This window comes from Leptopilina heterotoma, unplaced genomic scaffold (genome assembly GCF_015476425.1).
Source record: "Leptopilina heterotoma isolate Lh14 unplaced genomic scaffold, ASM1547642v1 Lhet_60, whole genome shotgun sequence".
Taxonomy (NCBI): Eukaryota; Metazoa; Arthropoda; class Insecta; order Hymenoptera; family Figitidae; genus Leptopilina; species Leptopilina heterotoma.
The window spans coordinates 5,928,611-5,944,936 of record NW_025111138.1 but is presented as its reverse complement, the minus strand read 5'-3'; positions in this window follow the sequence as shown (position 1 = coordinate 5,944,936).

Sequence of the window (16,326 nt, the reverse complement as noted above, 5' to 3'; positions counted from 1 at the left end):
AATAAAACAAATTTTTCTCACTTTAGTGCTGAAAAAATAGTTCGCACAACAAAAATTACCGAAAATTAAAATGTAACTTCATTGATATTTTGAATATTTTGGTGGAATGTGTATATGTGTATAATGATAACGATCGATTTACAAATTACATTTAGCTTGAGGGCAGGTGTGGTATATTAATTTCCCACATAATAGAATAATTATACTTGTTTTCGAAACGAAATTATATATTCTAATGAAATATAAAAATTAATCATACATGTAGCCACATCATTTAAATATAAAACCGAAAGGAAAAGTTACTTGTCATTTTACTCGACTTTTTATATCTCGATATTTTCATTACTCGAATTTAAAATTCGAATTCTTTCTTTAAATTATTTACTCTATTTTCAAATGTAGAATTAAAATAACATTTTTTATCTGACTTACCGATAGTATCAGCAAAGCACCAACGATGTCCACTCCTGCATTTCGATCCTTCTGTCTTAAAATGAAGTTATCCGTCTTCAAACACTGCACTATGATAAATAAAGGAAAAAGAATTTATTTTTAATTTTGCAATTTTAATTTAATAATATTAAAATTTTAATTTATAGTATTAAAAAAATATTTGAAACTATAAAATAAATAAACTCGGGTAGTAAAAGTAACAAAAATTACAAATAAAAGTATTTTAAACTAAATAATTCAGAAAAAAATATTTTAAACAAGAATATTGTAAGCAAAAATATTCCAAACGAAAATATTTTAAAACAAAAGTATTTTAAACAAAAATATTCCAAACAAAAATACCCCAAAGAAAATATCCCAAAGAAAAATATTCCAGCAAAAAAAATATTGCAAACAAAAATAAAAAATATATATTCCAAATAAAAATATTCCGAAAAAAAATATTTTAAACAATAATATCCCAAAGAAAAATGATCCAGCAAAAAAAATATTGCAAACAATAATAAAAAATATATATTCCAAATAAAAATATTCCGAAATAAAATATTTCAAACAAAAATATCGCAAAGAAAAATGATCCAGCAAAAAAAATATTGCAAACAAAAATATTCAGAACAAAAATATCTAAAAGAAAAATATTCCAAACAAAAATGTCCCAAACAAAAATATCCCAAAAAAATACTTCAGCAAAAAAAATATTGCAAACAAAAATAAAAAGAATATATTCCAAATAAAAGTATTCCGAAAAAAAATATTTTAAACAAAAATATCCCAAAGAAAAATGATCCAGCAAAAAAAATATTGCAAACAAAAATATTCAAGAAAGAAAAGTATTTTAAACGAAATTATTTCAAAACACAAAAAAAAAGATTCAAAACAAAAATATTCAGAAAAAAAAAGTTTCCTTTGTAATAAAATTGAATTTCCGTGCCTACTTACCAAAATTGTAAACGTGGACCAAAATTTCAGGGTTCATGAACTTTCCTTTCTCTCTACATATTCTGAGGGACTTCCACTTTGTAACTTCGTACTCATTAGAGCACTTCTATTAAGAAACCATAGAAACAAATATTAATTAGAAACAGTAATCCAATAATTTTATAAGTTTCGCCATTTAATTGCTAAATTTTCATAAATATTTAATCGTGAAAATGTAATATTAATTCCACCGTTTTCCATTATTTAATATCTTTCACGAGATTAAATAATTAAACTTTTCACACGTCTGTCTTTTGAAATTGTGTTATTTGTCTTTTCAGGTTAAAATTAAAATTATCACCTTTTCAAAGATGTATTGTACTATTTAATTTATCAATTATTAATATTACAAGCTCATTCGATTAAAAACATATATAAATGTGGTGAGAATTTATGTCATCGACAAATTTTCAATAAAATTAAATTTATCTTATTAAAAATTAATATTTCATATTCTTAAAATCAATAAATTATTCTTAATAATATTATTTCATAAGAATTTCTTTAACACCCCAATGGGAAATGCCAGTGTAGTGCCGATGTTTATAAATATAAATTTATAAAATATAAATTTTATTTTATATTACGTTATATTTTAGAAATATTTATATTATATGTAATGTTAGAAAAATTAATTTAAAATTTCTTCAGTGTATACAATTGTTATATACAATATAAATATACGATATTATAACTCTTTTCAGTAGAACGAACCCACTCTTAGTCAGACATACAGTGTACTTCTACCAATTTCTATGAACTCCATTATCGAACGTGCATTTTATGTCAAGGAAATCTTTAAATAGACTTTTTCAATTTCAAGACACAAATATCCTATAAAGTATATAATAACTCAATACATATACATATATATGTATGTTTTTTTGTGTTACAATGTTTTTCGTCTATTCAGAAAAATTCCAACTCTTAAAGGCTTATCTTTTAAGTCAACAAAATTCTACTTTCGATTGAAGAGTTTTTTTCTAATTCCCATGTAGCATTTTTTTCTATGGAAAATAAATAATATAATAACAAATTTCTAAAAAATCAGTGCAATGGAATAAATAATAATTAGTTATAAACATAGTTTTTCTAAGAATATCAAATTGAAACAATAAACGAATCAAAATAAATAATAATTAATTACTAATATTTTTAAATTAATAATATCTAATAATAATTAATTAAACAGTAAATCAATATTTAAATTACTAATTTATCGACACTATACATATTATTTATTTCTTTTAAATAAAACTTATTAACCAATTTTAATTTCAATAAAATGTTTTAAAAACTTATTTACAAATTTCCATAAAATTTTTCGAATGAATTTAATTGCTTTTTAAAATTTTAATATAATTCTTGACAGAAATTCAATTATTTAAAAAAATTATAAAAAAATTCTTCGAAATAATTCAACTATTTTGAAAAATTTCAATAAAATTCTTTTAAACAGTTAAATTATTTTCAAAAATTTTATCATTTTTATAGAAAATAAAATAATATGCAATATTAATAAATCTTATTTATAAGAATTCAATTAATTTCAAAACTTTTTATAAAACTCTTTATTAAAATTCAATTACATATTTTTAAAAATTGTAATAAAAATCGTCGAAATAATTCAATTATTTTGAACAATTTCAATAAACTTGTTCGAAACAGTTAAATTATTTTCAAACATTTTATCAAAATTCTTCACAAGAATTTTATTATTATAATAAATAATAAAATACTCCTCGGAAAAAAATTCAATTATTGCTAATACAATTTCAATTAAATTCCTCAAAGAATTTATAATTATTTTTAAAAATTACATTAAAATTCTTCAAAACAATTCAATTATTTTTATAAGTAATCAAACTCTTTGCCGGAATTTAATTATTCTCAATACAATTTCAATGACATTTCAAGATAGAATATAATTTTTATTATATTTCTGAAAAGATTTTAATTATTTTGAAAATGTTTAATAAAATTTTTCACAGACATTCAATTTATCATAAATAATAAAATTGTTCGCCTAAATTTAATTATTTTAAATACAATTAATTAAAAATTCTCATAAGAATTCAATTATATTAAAAAATTTGTAATAAAATTTCTCGAAATATTTCAATGATTTAAAAAAATATCGATAAAATTCATAATAAAAATTTAATTATTCTCAATTTAATATTTTAACTCAATACTTCGAAAGAATTTAATTATTTTAATAAATTTTATTTTTAATATAATTCTTCGTAATTTTTAATTTATTTACAAAAATATTCATAAAATTCTTTACCAGAATTAAATTATTTCAGATTAAAAATTATAAAATTTTGAAAAAGTAGAACATTCTTTTTAACAAAAATTGTATCTTATAAAATTTTTAAAAATTTACAGTAATTTTTTAGGGTAATCAACAAGAAAAAAATTCCAACTTTTTCCTGACTAAAAAAAAAAAAAAACCTTTGTTATGATTTAATCCTCGAAACATTAATTTAAAAATCCATTAATTTTTTATTTTAAAAAGTTTAAGAAAAGAAATTACCTATGAAAAAAATAGAAGACAAAAAAGCAAACAAAAACAAGTAATTTGCTCTCTAAATTTGAATTATAGTGACAGACAATTTTCTTTTTAATTAGTAAATTTTACCTACTCATGAATTAAGTAGAAATTACAATATGCATATATTAGTAAATTTTACTATTAAATTAGTAGAAATTACTATATATTACTAAAATTTACTAATTTAAAAGCAAAAAGGCAGTCACTATTTTATATTATATAATATTATGTTGTATAATTATTATTATTATATTTATTATATTATATAATTTTCCATATAAGAATTAATATTTTCAAAAATTTCAAATTCAAACCCTTCTGAAATTAAACAATTTATAAAAAATTATTATATATTATAAAAATATTGTTACTGTAACTTCTTCAAATTTACTTTCATCAGTTCAATTGAAAATTATTGTTTTCCAGAATTTTTAACTAAAATTCTTCTTTAAATTAATTATTTTTAATAATTTTTGAAAATTTAAAAATTCTTTTGTTTGCAATTCAATTTTATGAAATTTCATCATTTTTTCGGAAACTCTTCAATCAAATATATATTAGAAAATAAAAACTTCAAATAACTTAAAAAAAATTATATTAAATTTTTCAAAAAAAAATTAAATCTACACAATTTTTAATTAAAAGTATGAAAAATTCAAACATTCAAAGATTGTAATTTGAAACCCTTTCAAAATTCAATTATTTCTAAAAATTCACGCTGCAATACTTTCTCTATAAATTTGAATATGTAAAAATGTTTACTACATTGGAATTAGTGACTGACTTTTTGCATTTGAATTAGTAAATTTTACTATTAAATTAGTAGAAACGACTATTTATTAGTAAAATCTGCTAATTGAAAAGCAAAAAGTCAGTCACTAATTCCAATGTAGTAAACATTTTTACTAATTCAAATTTAGATAGATAAATATTCAATTATTATCTAAAATTTTAACTGAAATTCATATTTAAATCAATTTTTATTCGAAATTACTACGAGAATTCAATTATTTAAATACAAAAATAAATAATTTATTGAAGAATTAAATGTATTTTAAAATTCAACTCTCATAAAGAATTTTATCAACAAATTTTTAAAATGATAGTTAAAATTCTTTTGACGAATTTTAATAACATTTTTAAGAATAATTTCACTTTTCGAGAAATTAAATTGAAATTGTATTAAAAATAATAATTGAATCTCTGAAAAAAATTTGTTTGAATTGAGAAAAGCTTTTAAAATAATTGAAATTTTGACAAAAATTTTATTAACATTTTTAAAACATTTTTGAAAATAATTGAATTTTGGAGAAAAATTTTATTATTTATAAAGATAAATGAAATTTTGAAGAGAATTTTTTTAAACTTTTAACCGTAATTGAATTTCTGCGAAGAATTTTGTTATTTATGAATTACGAAGATAATTGAATTCTCTCGAAGAATTTTATTATATTTTTTGAAAATAATGTAATTTTTGCACAAAATTTTGTTATTTTGAAGATAATTGAATTCTTCATAAGAATTTTGTTATAATTTTTGCAAATAATTGAATTCTTGGAATCATTATATTAAAAATTTTTAAGAAGAATTGATTTATTTTACAGAATTTTTTTTTAGAACTTTTAAAAATAATTAAATTATTTCAAATAATTTAATGAAAATTGTATTGTAAAATGATTGAATTCTTGAGAAGAATTTTATTAAATTTTTTAAAAATAATTGAATTTCTGAAAAGAATTTTGTTTTTTTTTGTAAGATAATTGAATTTTTCATAAGAATTTTGTTACAACTTTTCCAAATAATTGAATTCTTGGAATCATTATATTAAAAATTTTTACGAAGAATTGATTTATTTTACAGAATTTTTTTAGAACTTTTAAAAATAATTAAATTATTTTAAATAATTTAATGAAAATTGTATTGTAAAATGATTGAATTCTTAAGAAGAATTTTATTAAATTTTTTTAAAATAATTGAATTTCTGAAAAGAATTTTGTTTTTTTTTTTGTAAGATAATTGAATTTTTCATAAGAATTTTGTTACAATTTTTGCAAATAATTGAATTCTTGGAATCATTATATAAAAATTTTTAAGAAGAATTGATTTATTTTACAGAATTTTTTTTTAGAACTTTTAAAAATAATTGAATTATTTCAAATAATTTAATGAAAATTGTATTGTAAAATGATTGAATTCTTGAGAAGAATTTTATTAAATTTTTTTAAAATAATTGAATTTCTGGAAAGAATTTTGTTATTTCTAAGATAATTGAATTCTTGATAAGAATTTTGTTACAACTTTTGCAAATAATTGCATTTTTCGATGAACTCGATTAAAATTGTATTAAAAACAATTAAAATTTTGCTATGAGTATTATTAATTATAAAAATAATTGAATCTGTTTAAAAAATTTGATTATTTACGAAAATAATTGAATTATATTAAAATTGAATTAATTTTGAAATATTTATGAATAATTAGATTTCAAGAATAAGCACAATAACTTTAGAAGACAATAATTTTCCAGGATTCTGATCAAAATTCCCTGACTTTTTCAGGTTTTTTCAAGGTTTAGAAAATTTCCTGAAATTTCCAAGTTTTCCAGGTTTCCAGGTTGCGTGACAACCCTGTAATATGAGTAAACATTTTTACTACTTCAAATTTAGAGAGTAAAAAAGTATTAAAAACTATTACCAAAAATTCTCACTTGATACAATAGGATAAATTTAATACTTTTGGTATCAATTTAACAACAATATGAAATTAATAGTTATAAAAAATTTTGAAAAACAAAAAAAAAGGAAAGAGAATAAATTTTAAGCACAATATTGGAAATGTGATGGAACCTATAACTATGAAGGGTCACCACATTTTGATCTCAATTTGTGTTGATAACGATGGTCTTTATCGTGATTGTTAACATGTGGAGCAGGCAATCGATCTACAATCTACATTAAATTGATGCCGTTAAGCTTCGACTGCGGTCATACCGAAAGTCACGATCGTCGTGTCGTCTGCGGTCACGGCAAAGTGACAGCAAGTACCTGCATAATGACTCGACTGCAGCCCTTATATTCTGCATAGCGCAGAATCACCTACAAAGTTTGCCACCATGTAGGTATAACAGGAAATCCTACTCCTCCCCCCCCTCTCTCTCTCTCTCTCTTTCTCCCCTTCCCTACTCCCACATCCACCACATTCTATTACTCATATGCTTCACATTATTCTCAAAAAAAAAAAAAAAAAATGAAAGATAAAAGGAAAAAGTATTTCTAAAATTCCACACTATTATTAATAATATGAAAGGAAAAAAATTAAACCATCAATTTTAAAATTACTGTAATAGACGAGAGTCATTAAGAAATTCCTCATCTCCTTTGTTATTCCAGGGAGAAATTTTTCTAATATTTTTGCTTTCATTTCAAACATAAAATATTTACTCTAAATACTTTTTCCTTTATCGCTAGAGAAATTTATTAATGTAAACGTTTTAAGAAGTGGAAAATTTTTTGCTGAGAAATGATTATTATTTACTTATCTATTCATATTTACTTTATATAAATAATAATATTTATTATCTTAAAGACTTAACCTAAACTCCATACAATCATCCAAAATTTTTATTATCAATATTTAGAAGAAAATAGTTCAAAAAAAAAAATTTAATATATTAATAATATTTAGTATTTTTTATTGGTTTATGTCTGACTAAAACCATTTTTACTACTGATACTTCAAGGAGAAAAGTAAAATTTATAATAAAATATTTTTTTGCTACTGATAACTGAGCAACAATTAAAAATATAATGTCCAACTAAAACAATTTTTATAACTGACACTAATAAGAACTATTGAAATAAGAATGTCTGACAGAAACATATTTTTACTACTGATACTTAAAATAAAATTTAAAATAAGTCTGACCTAAAACGTTTTTACTACTGCTGTTTAGGATATTAATTAAAAACATGTCTGACTAAAAGTTTTTTACTACTTATACTTCAAAGGACACTTCAAAATTTATTGTCTGAATAAAACCAACTTTTACTACTATTACTCAAAGGACAAAAGTTTTTATCGTCTTTGTCTGACTAAAACCATTTTCACTACTAATTTTTTATAGAAAAATTTAAAATTGATTGTATAACTAAAATAACTTTCACTACTAAGTTTAAAGAGTAAAATATATTGTCTGACTAAAACAATGTTTGCTACTGATACTTTGAGGATAATTTTGAAACATATTGTCTGACTAAAACAAACTTTTACTACTAATACTTAATCTGTAAAAATTATGGGCTTTTTGTCTGACTAAAATAAACTGTTACTACTAATATTTAAGGTACAAAAAATTCTGAGTGTTTTGTCTTACTAAAACATGATTTTTCTACTGATACCTTTGAAGTACGTTGATAACAATTTCAAGTGTATTGTCTGACCAAGAATGGTTGTTATTACTGTCTTTTTGTGTGTTTTAAATAATATCAAACATTTTGTCTGATAAATATTGACAAAAAAAAATAAAATAAATAAATATTAAAAATTAAATAAAAGTTTAGTGTTGTCTGACTAAAACTGACTGTCACTACTGATTAATATTTAATTCATATTTAATTAATGAAATTCTGTAATTATTTTGCTTGGATTTTTTCTAAAGATTTATAAACTTTTTAGTCCAGCAAAATATTTACAATAAAAATATTAAATATTCACAATAAAATTAAAAGTTTGGTTTTATTTTAAAAATCAGTTCAAAATTGTAATTAAAAAAAAATGAAGACTCTTCAGTTTAAATAACTTCAATTAATTTAAATAATTTCAAGTTTTAGAAATAAATTCCTACTCACAAAAATTCAGCCAGCAATTACCTAAAAGAAAGAAGAACCAAGAAAATAAAAATCTAGGAAAGAAAACGAAATAATTTCACAATTTTTCTTCTGCACCAAATCGAAAACCTTTGCGTTGGTAAATTTTTTTCACTGAAAAAAAGATAACAGAAACCCTGAAAAATATTTTTGATATTTGAAAAATTCGATATTAACTTCAAAACTATAACTCTTCAACAATAATATCGAGAAAAATATTCAAAAAAAGTTTTCTGAGCGACAAAATAAATAATAAAAACTCCTACAATGTTAAAAAATAATACAGAAACAAATTATTTATTTTTCAAATACTAAACAATAATTTCTCCTGTTGAGAAAAAAGAAAGCAATTCGAAAAACGATTTTAAAATTATATTCAAAAAGAGTTTGGAAACAATGGAAATAAAAGCTCCGACAATGACAAAAAAAAATAGAACAGAAACGAATTTTTTATTTCTGAAAAGTTCAAAAAAATACCATTTCCCCTATTGGGAAAATGGAGAAAATTTCGAAAACGATCCTAAAAATATATTCAAAAATAATTTCGGAAACAATGAAAAAAAAACTCCGTCAATGAGAAAAATTAAAAGGCACAGAAACGAATTATTTATTTCCGAGAAAAAATATTTCCCCTATTGAAAAATTCGAGAAAATTTTAAAAACGAATCTATACCGAAACGAATTATTTATTTCCAAAAAATCTAAAAAGATAATTATTAAAAAAGTCGAGAAAACTTCAATAACAAATCTAAAAAGGCATACAAAAAAAAATTTCGCAAACAATGAAAAAAACTCCGTCAATAAGAAAAATTAATACAGAAACAAAATATTTATTTCCCATAAAGAAAATAATAATTTCCCCTAATGAAAAAATCTCCATCAAATTTCAAAACCGAATTTAAAATACCAATACCGAAACGAATTATTTATTTCCGAACACTCCAAAAAAGATCATTTCCCCTATATTCAAAAAATGCAGAAAATTTCGAAAACGAATCTAAAAATAAATCCAAAAAATAGAATGAAAAAAGATTTCGAAAGCAAGATAAATACAAAAACTTCATCAATAACAAAAAATAAACTCAGAGAGGAATATTTAGGAAATATATTTTTGATACAAAAACAAGGAGAAAATTCAGGAAAACGAGAAACGAAAAAATAGGATCAAATTAAATTGAGATTAGGAAGTAAAAATAAATAAAAAATTGGAACAAACGACTAATTCTCCACAACAACAAATCCGAGGACTAAGGTAAAAAATGAGAACACCTGTCAATTTTTTGTAAGTAAAACATATTAATCATATGCAAATATAAATGGTTTTACAATGTGGTACTACCAAATGAACTTTATAATACGAGGATGAATAAAGCAAGTTGGTAATTGCCCCACCTTGCCTCAAAAAAAAATATGAAACCCTTCGAACAATCGTCACACATTTCTATAAATATATAATCTTTTTTTGTTATCCTCTCAGCTCGTTCATTTTAAAAATTCCCTTAAATACTGTCCCTTCACGCCTTTGTATGCCCAGCGATTTAATTTAAATCGCTAAAACGTCAATATATCCATATTTAAACTATCCGAGTATTTCTATTTCCAAAACTCTCTCTCTCTCTCTTTCTCTCTCATTATTAAAAAACCTCTACTATCGACAAATTTTTCCACAGAAAAAAAAAACCAGAAAACTCTCAAAGACGCTCTTGAACATAATCACAATTATTCTATTCTACAACATAGCCATTCAATTTTCCATTTTTTTTGTTTGTTTCCTATAAAAAACATACACTAAATTTTCTCTTGCAAAAATTCATTTCCTCTTTCATAAAAAACTAATTTTTCTATACAATCTTCAATTTTCGGGTTCTTCCCGAAAAATATACACATATATATATATTGACATCACAAAGAAAATTATCTCATAACGATAATTTCAAATAAAAGACTATATTATAATTAAAAAGGAAAATCAAATTTTTCAAATAATTTATCAGGACGATTGATCGCAGGGTCTATCGTTATTATAAAGAACCGTTCAACACTCAAAGAAATCCAGAAAAAAAAATCTAAAATCTAAAATTGCGATGTGACATATATACTTTTTTTCGAAATATAGAATATAAGTAATTTTTTTTTTTTTTTTTAAGATTCGTCAAGAATTGAACGGTTCTTTCATGTGTTTGTGTGTGTGTGTGGTTTTTTTTGCGAGAGGTTCGCGCTATAAATCGTTTTCGCACTAAAGGAATAATTTGTATTATTTTTTTTGCAACAGTGTACGCACATACATTGCGTGTGTACACTCAATCACAATTATACGTACGTATATATGCGTTGATAAATAATTGTCAACGTGTATTTTCAATTAACAAAACACACTTTCCCAACCGGTGGTTCAATTTGTTATTTATATTATAATAAACACACACGTTCACAATTAGATATCAATTTATAATATGATTCTTTCATGCTTACGGCAATTATATAATAATAATTAATAATTATAATATATTTTACATGCAAAAAGAAAAATTGTATCACAGTGGGACATCGTACATTTTTAATAATATAATATTGTTTCAATAACTTTTGCTTTTTTTCTCTCTCGCTCTCTCTCTCTCTCTTTCTCTCAATCTTTCTCTCTTTCTTTCTTTCGTACTTATCGAATCTCCCCAACTGACTTCTAACCATCACTTTTTTTCGAACTTTTTTATTCAAAAATTTCTCCTATCTTATGGCTCATTATTATTACCTTGCAGCAAATTCATTCATACTGTGTTAAAAATTGTTTCGCAATCCATACATTCACGATTTTTTTTTAATATTAATTTTTGAGAATTTTGACTCTTATTTTCAATTTTATTTTCTTTCATTGTCGATTTTATTTTCCTTTATTTTCTTTCATTTTCTTTCATTTTCAATTCTACTTTCTATCATTTTCGATTTAATTTTCAATTTTCTTTTCTTTCGATTTTCTAAAATTTTCAATTTTCTTTTCTTTTATTTTCTTTTTTCTCTAATTTTCCTTTATTTTCAATTATATTTCCCTTCATTTTCTTTCATTTTCTTTCATTTTTTTCTCATTTTCAATTTTATTTTTTTCACTTTTCCTTCTCTTGTTCCCCTCTTTAATATTATGCATTTTGTTTCCTCTTTCTTTCTTTTTTTTCGCCTTTTTTCCTAATTTTTCGCAAATCAGTTTTTTTAGACTCCTCGAAAATAAAAATTGATTTTTATAATAAATTTTCTTTTTTTTTTCTCTCAAATGGAGAGAAATTTTCTCTCCCTTCCTCGAGAACGACCACGTCCTTCTATTTACAAATATATGAATTAACTTGGACGTAATTCATTTTCCCAAAATTTTCAAACGTACAAATGAACGAAATTTCTTTTCTTAAATATTTTCAAAAAATTACTATAATAAAATAAAAAACGAGGAATAAGTTAAATATTTACTTCGTTAGAAAATTAATTTTTTTTTAATTAAAAATATTTAATTTAATTATTAAATTTAAAATATTAATTTTAATATAAAAATTTTTCCCAATTAAATTCAAATTTAAAGGAAAAATATTAATTCAAGTAGAAAAATATTTGCCTAATTAAATTCAAAGTATTCAAAAAACAAAGATCAAAAATATTTTTTAAATATAAAAATATCTTCTATTATTAAATTCAAAAATTTTAACGAAAAATATTAATTCAACAACAATATTTCCTAATTAAATTCAATAATTTGTACGAAAAATATTAATTTTAATATAAAAATATTTCCTCATTAAACTCAGTTTTAAACGAAAAATATTAATTCAAATACAAAAATATTTCCTAATTAAATTCAAATTGGAACGAAAAATATTAATTTCAATAGGTATAAAAAATATTTCCTAATATAAAAATGTTTCCTAATTAAATTCAGTTTAAAAAAAAAAATATTAATTCAAATACAAAAATATTTCCTAATTTAATTCCAATTTGAACAACAAATATTAATTCAAAAAATATAAAAACACTTTCTAATTAAATCCAAATTTGAATAAAAAATATTAATTCAAACTATAAAAATATTTTCCAATCAAAACTCAAATTTCGAAAAAAGTATCAAAAAAACAATAATTTAAAATCGAAATTCTAAAATATTAATTAAATATTCTTGAAAGTGGAAAATATTTTCATATTTTCGAATTAAATTCAAAATATCAAAAACACAATCATTCATTTGAACGTTCGAAAATTTTTAGGACCACATCGTAATTCTAATAAAAATAAAATCACACGATATTGTACTCCTTGCACAGGATTCACTTGATTATCACAAAGACTAAAGTTCTTCGAATTTCCCTTTAGTCCCAATTAAAAAAAACTAACTTCTCTTTCATCGCATTAAAAAATAAACTATTTTCGATCACAGGAATATTTTTACAAAAAAAAATTTGGTTTTTTTAAATTAAAAACTTCATTTTTACACTGGTTGTAAAAAAAATCGTTCACAAACAAATATTCCTATGACCGGAGATTAAAATTTTTATTTCTAACCTCTTTCTATAAAAAAAAATTCTGTTATTAAAATTATAAATTAATTGTCCACGCGAGGAGGTCTCTTTAAGAACGTGGCCACACCCGAGTGGAAAAATTTCTTTTCCGGATCTGATAAATCCAAAAAAAATTTCTATCCGAAATATTTTTAAAAAAATTTTTTGTAATTATTAATTAATTTTCTTAATCTTGAAAATATTTTTCGAATAGTAATTTTTTTCTGAATAGAATAAAGTAAATCCAAAAAATTTACTATCCAAAATATTTTTTGAATGTTAATTCTTTTCTTGAATGAAATAAATCGAAAAAAGTTTATTATCGAAAATATTTTTGGATAGTAATTTATATATTAATTAATTAGTATATCAATATACATTAATATTAATTAATTAATACGATTAATTTTAAAATTAAATTAAATTCATATCCCACGTAAACCAAATTCATTTTCCTTGCTGCAAGGCTCAAAAAACTCTTTCCCTACTCGAATTCTCGAGTCTCTTGGTCTTGTCTCATTTAATTGTAAAAAAAGGATACACCGCGTTAAGGATACCCAGTGGATTCTCGTATTGAATTGAAAAAAGACAATAATTCTTTTTCGTCGACATTTATAATTACTAGTAGTTAAGAGAAAATTGGGAGCTGTGCTCAATGTTTATTCATCACATTATTAGGGACGTTCTTTTCTTAATCCAGCTAGGCAAGTTAACGCGGATATCTCAAATCGATTATAAAGGATATCTTTATCTTACTTATTACTTTTTTTTATCATCACCATGACCCGCCCTGCATTAATTAAAAAACGTCTTTCTCTCAACGCCTCTTGCACGCTGATAACGTCTCTCTTTCACGTTTCTTTTCTTGTACAAAAGCTAAGGCAACGTTTTTATTTATTAGTTTTTAATTTTTTTTTTTTTATTATTTCTCATTCCACGTCTATACATCACCCACAGCTCCAGGTGTGTACGTTTGTTTTACTGATCTCTTCTTGTCCTTTATCACAAGGACAAAAAAATTATTTTTTTTTCCTAAAATAATAATAGTTTTACGATAGATAATATTTTTTTTTTTCATTCGTCTATTTACAAAATCGATTAATACACGGCAAACGAAGCGAAGTACTAAGTTTTTTTTAACCTACTTTCACGAATTTTCGAGATTTAAATTTTTGTCATCAATTCGCTTGTCGTGTATGTATAGTATTTTTTTTTTAGTTTTTTTCTTTTGTTTTTAAATAAAAAAAAATCTACAGGATGCCATCGAATATGGGCGCAATTACATTGAAAGTTCGATTCTCTTCGTTCATATACACGTTGCGTGCCAAATGATAATTTGCCTTTTACGGTTACCGACACCAATTAGCAGCCTGATTATTGCTTAGTTACTTATTGTAATTCGCCTATAGCCAGTTATGGTTATTCATGATATTCACAGTCATATGCATGTTAGGAGGTCGAAGCAACTCCACTTTAAGAAAAATCTAAGAATTAAAAAAAAAATTTTCAAAAAAAATATTTAAAAAAAAGTTTGCAAAAAAAAAAACAAGAAAAATTGTCGCTGATTTCCGAAATAATAAAGAATTTATGTAGTTTAGTAATTTTTCTTTGTCGTAAAACTGAAGATCGACAACAAAAAGAAAACTTCTTTATACAAATTAATTTTAATAGAAGAAGAAATTTTTTTTTCATTTTTTAAAATTTAATATTATTGATTTAATTTTTAATTAAATTTATTAAGCGATTTAATTTACTAATCCATTTAATTTATAACTCCATTTCACTTTATTTATTAAATAATATAATTCTATTTAGTTCAATTAAATTAATTAAATTAATTAATTAAATATTATTCAATTTTACTGTAAGAATATTTTTTATATTTAAAAACTTTAAATTCTAACCAAAAATTTCTCATTTTATCAAAACATTTTAGAAAATCGAATTATCAAAAAGAATTTTCCAAAATATTTCTAAAATTCATAGAATCAATTTAATAAAATCGATTTGGTAGAACCAATTTTAAATAATAAATTTTGCAAAATCCATTTTGAAATCTTTTGCATAAACTATGTTAAATGTTTCCATCTTGAAAGAAATTTTCAAATGTTATTTTAATTTTAAAAGTATTTAAATAAATTTATTTAAAAAATGTAATATTTTTTATTAAAAGTGAAATTAATTCAAAATTAAATTAATAAAAGAATTAAATTTTCAATTTATTCTTTGAAAAGAATTGCTTAAACTTAAATTCCTGAATTAATTTGAATTTATTCTTGTTCAAAGAATAATTTGAAAATTTAATTTTTTTTAACAATGAAATTAATTACAAATTAAATTAATAAAATAATTAAATTTTGATTTATTTCTTTAAAAAGGATTTTATAAAATTTAATTCCTCAATTAATTTTTATTTTATCTTTTCTGAGAATTAATTGAAAAATGAATTTTTTTTATTAAAATTGAAACTAAATAAGAATTAAATTAAACAAAATTTGAACTCCAAACAAAACACTTTCAATAACAAATTTTTAAATTCTACAAAATTTTGTTCCAATAAAAAGAAAAAGTAATTTCAATTCTTTAAAATCATTTGTATAAAGTTTGTCAAAATTTTTACGAAAATTAATTTGCATAAAGAAAATTAAATTTTCTCAGATATTGAAAAAATAAAAATTTTTTTTTCCAAATATTGCAATCTTCAGTTTTATGTTTCTAAGATAACAAATCAGACACTTTCAAGGCTAATTTAAAGGGTGAAGTACTGTAAGACAAAAATACTATCACCATAGTACTAAAAAAACGAAAGTACTATCGACACAGTACTATCGTAATAATACTATAGAGAAAATACTCTCATTACAGAACGTCAAAGAAAAAAGTAAATAGAAAAAGAACTATAAAAATAGTACAGTAGAAAAAGTACTATAAGAATAGTACAATA